This window comes from Myotis davidii, unplaced genomic scaffold (assembly GCF_000327345.1).
Source record: "Myotis davidii unplaced genomic scaffold, ASM32734v1 scaffold473, whole genome shotgun sequence".
In the NCBI taxonomy this organism is placed as follows: Eukaryota; Metazoa; Chordata; class Mammalia; order Chiroptera; family Vespertilionidae; genus Myotis; species Myotis davidii.
Window position 1 is genome coordinate 3,259,785 of NW_006284843.1, and position 4,818 is coordinate 3,264,602.

Consider the following 4,818-nt stretch of genomic DNA (forward strand, 5'->3'; position numbering starts at 1 on the left):
AAATGTTTATCAATAAGGAATGTAATAAAACATACATATTTTCTTCTTGCTAGTTACTCAGGGCTATATATACAAAGTTGTTATGCTTCATAAGACTGTACAGTGTTAAGGAACCCACTTCCTCAGATCTACTTACTGATGATAAAATCTCAAAAAGGTCTCAGATGTTACTGGATACTATACTGCTATATTATATTTTTTCAATACACTACTGTTATTTACATATAAGGTCCCCATTTTATTAGACATTAGAGTACTTCACTACATATTAATTCATCACGCTATCAAGTTCTAGAGAGACTTTTCAAGTCTTGCTATCTTCATTTCACACATGGCTGATTACCTACCCAAGTAGCTACTTCTAGATTCAGTGTTAATACATCTCAAATAGCCATGATTTGGTAGCATATGATGGTCATATCCAGTGTAGCCTTTAACCTAGAGAAGAGAAGATGGTAATAAAAAGGCTCCCTCGTCTCCTAAAATAAGATGTTTTTATTTCTTCTAACTATAGGCACTAGGCTCAGTTAAGATGGCTTAGACTTGAGGAATGTTTTTCAAACACTATTACTTCTCAATAAAATAAACCAGAATTCAGAAGAAAGAATTGCATAAGTGCTATTTTGTGAAAATTTAGCTTCAGTTATATATTTACTGAATCGAGGGATTGAAATTTTTTTTAATATGTTTTATTGATTTTTTACAGAGAGGAAGGGAGAGAGATAGAGAGTTAGAAACATCGATGAGAGAGGGACATCGATCAGCTGCCTCCTGCACATCTCCCACTGGGGATGTGCCCGCAACCCAGGTACATGCCCTTGACCCGAATCAAACCCGGGACCTTTCAGTCCGCAGGCCGACGCTCTATCCACTGAGCCAAACTGGTTTCGGCGAGGGATTGAAATTTTAAAAATATATCATACTTTGAACAGACATACATCCTGTGTTTCTTGTTCCCTCACAGTCAAAAAAGGTCTAGACTGACTGAAAATATAGGAAAAGAGTAGAAATAAGAAATAACTTTTTTTTTACATTTTTAAAATAAGTTAAATTTATTGGGGTGACATTGGTTTTAAAATAACATTTTAAATGTATTCCAAATATCCCATTATTAATCTTTATACAAGCAGTAGCTGTTATTACCTATGTTTTACATAGTAAAGAGCAGATTATTAACTCCCAAAGTCATATAGCTAATAAATGGTCTGCCACTTTTTAAGGCTATGAAGTCAGTTCTCTCAGCGATATCTTCCCTGGTCTTTGCATTTTTCTTTTTTAATTGCTACAGCCTAACTCTGTTGGTTAGAATTATTGTCTAGAAATTCTAAGAGATTAAGACTCATATACACCAGATGTTGATGAGGTTTGAAGACGAATTCTGTTCTGAATGCCCAGAGTTTTCAGATATCCAAGTAATTAGGTTTAGTATGTAATCTTCCTAGGCCGTCTATCAAAAAAAAAGTAGACAGATATGGACTTAAAGTGTTATCTAAAGGTTTAGATATGATCACCATTTTATCTGTGAAATATGAAACAATTTAACTGCTGGAAGCCGATCCACCCTTGCTGCTTTGACGCAGTCGCTGCAGGGAAGAAACATCTTCACAGCTTATGTTTCAAGGGACCTGGCGTATATGACATATTTTTGCTCCCCCCCCCCCCCCTTAAGCGCTATGTGTTTTAACCAGGTCCACCTCCCCGAGAAAGGTTGTTTCCCCAGGTAGGGATTTTTCCCTGGAGTTAACCCCCTAGTGTTACAAAAATACCATGTACTACTTATGAAGAACTTGGATGTTGGGATCCAACCCCAGCAGGTTCAGGAGTCCCCAAAGGTGTGGACGGAGTCGGCAAAGAAGGAATGACATGGAGGCAGCGTTCAGTTGATCAGCAGCCTAGCCAAGATCTCCAGCCAAGTTCAGTGTTTTATTTCTTGTTACATCTGTATTTATACCAGTTGATTTTAATCCTGTCAATTTCTATTCCAAAGGTTAGGGCATTTCTTATCTCCATTCCAGGGAGTAAAGATTATGTAGCTTAATCATGATTGTTCGTAGTTAAAGTGATTAACTACCCACCTGGCACTTAGTTAAGGGGTTTTATTCCCTCCCTAACTTCAGGGAAAAATCCCTACCTAGGGAAACAACCTTTCTAAGACAGGTGACCTTGGTTAAAACACATAGCACCAAGATGAGCAAACATATTAAGAACGTATGCCATATATGCCAGGTCCCTTGAAACATATGCTGTGCAGATGTTTCTTCCCTGCAGCGACTGTGTCAAGCAGCAAAGATGGGCCAGCTTCCGGCAGGAACTGGTATGTTCCCAAAACATACCATGATGTAATTATAGAGGCATGCTTATGGAATCAAATAGTATAAATATAGATGTAATAGAACAATAAAGAGAGAACCCAACCATGCTGATCAACTGGACGCTGCCTCCATGTCATTCCTTCTTTGCCGACTCCATCCACACTTTTGGGAACCCCTGGACCTGCTGGGGCTAGACCCCAGCATTTAACGAATAAGCAAATATTGCTTTCATCAGAGGTAATTAAATACAGTCATAACTTAGGAGTCTGGTGAGATGGAGGAGGATATAGGGAGGATAAATGGTGATGGTCAGAGATTGACTTGGGGTGGTGAACACACAATACAGTGAAAAGATGATGTATTTTAGAATTGTTCACCTGAAAGCCGTATCATTTTTTAACCAGTGTCACCCCAGTAAATTCAATTTAAAAAATAAATAAGTTCAAACCATACTATCAAAGTTAAAGTAGCACCCTCATCATGCACTTAAATCTATACTATCTAAGGAGAAATCGCTTCTCTTGTAGTGTTCTAGAATTTTGTTGAAAGACTAGCATAAGTACTGTTGCTTCATTTGAAATACAAATTGCTCTTACTGAAAGTGTTATCAACACCACTTTCCTGTTCCCCTACATCCTTATGCTGCAATGATAGAAGGAAGGTAGTTCAGATTTGCAACACAGACAGACAGCAAAACAAAACAAACAAAAAAACTTGATAGGTTTTGTTTGTGCTAATTCTATGAAAAATTATCTTTTACAATAATACAGTGATCCCATTATTTTTTTTTAATTCTTTGGTCAACCTAGGGTAAGTCTAGTAAGCATAGTCAAAATATACATGTTAAATTTCAGAAGATAACTAATAAAATGCTATTGATTTTGTGAACTTTATTTGTTATATTTTTGAAGGTGGAGACTGGAAAAAAGAATAGTACCCAAATTTTATAGTAAAGTTCCAACAATCTACAAAGGAGCAGAAGCCCCTTGCCTATGGATATTCTCTAGGATATATAATAGGTAGGTCTTCCTAATCAGGCACTGGATAAACCAAGGAGAGTGGCTTAATGACAGAAGCTGTCAGGATTATCTCACTAACTCTTCTTGCTCTAATTCCATGCTTAAAAGCAATCTTATGATTATAATTTGGCCTTCCATGTAGATATACACCAATATATGCCTATATTAAGTATTATGCCTATATTAAGTATTTTATCATTTTCCTTTCTGTGTACTTTTAATATTGTATTAGTTCCCTTATGTTGCAGACTGGATGCGACTCCATTACAGGTATAACACTGAGACTTATAGAATATTAAAATTAGAGGGATCTTGGAGAGATCCTGAATGCAAAGATGGACAAGGGCAGATATTGTTGAAGCCAGTATTGAATGCTCTTCCCTCCTCTTGTCATAGTGGCTACTTCCTGGTGCTGCTATCTCAGTTTACATGCTTCCTTTTCAGAGGCCTTTCCTGGGCCACCCACCTAAGCACCCTCTATGATATCACTGTATGTGCATCTTCCACTTTTTATGAGATGTTATTTTCTTATTTATCTGCTGTTGATCTGTCTCCAAGGAATGTAAACTACTAAAGCAGAGATTGTCAAACTTGCTCATTGCTGTATCCCCATAGATGGAACTCATAGTTGTAGTAGGTACGCAATAACTATTGCTTGATAGATGGATGGGTGGTTAGATGGGTGAGTAAATAAATGATTAAAAATATATCTTGTGAAAAAAAAATCCCAGTATTAAAAATTTATTGCCACTTGATCTCATATTACTAAATAAAAGCAATGCAACAATCTAAGTGATCTTGTATTCTTCACTTTTCTTTGCCATTTTAAATGCTCCCACAAAATGCGTAATTAGAAATAACAAATTATATCTAAGAAAAAAATGTAATACTGACCTATGATGCTATTTAAAATAATGTTTTGAATTGTAGTTGTATAGAAAGACATTTATACTAAAAAATTGCAGCCCTAACCGGTTTGGCTCAGTGCATAGAGCATCGGTCTGCGGACTCAAGGGTCCCGGCTTCGATTCTGGTCAAGGGCATGTTCAATTCTGGTTGCGGGCACATCCCCAGTGGGGAGTGTGCAGGAGGCAGCTGATCGATGTTTCTCTCTCATTGATGTTTCTAACTCTCTATCCCTCTCCCTTCCTCTCTGTAAAAAATCAATAAAATATTTTTAAAAAATTGCAGCTACACTTTTTAGTCACACTAACCATAAATCATTAAATACATACATAAACAAGGCTGATCATAATTTTTAAAAAAGAAAACAAATAAACATTTAATACAGTAATCCCATAAGAAAGTTAACCTAATAGACTATGAAAAATAAATTAGTATTAGTGTAAAATACTATACTGTATGAAGTTAAGCTTTTCACTAAAATGTGATAATTACAATTTATTCAAAACATTATGAACTCTATAAAAGCATACTTATGATACAATCATCACAACATTAGATATAGTGAAGGGAGCATTGTTGGA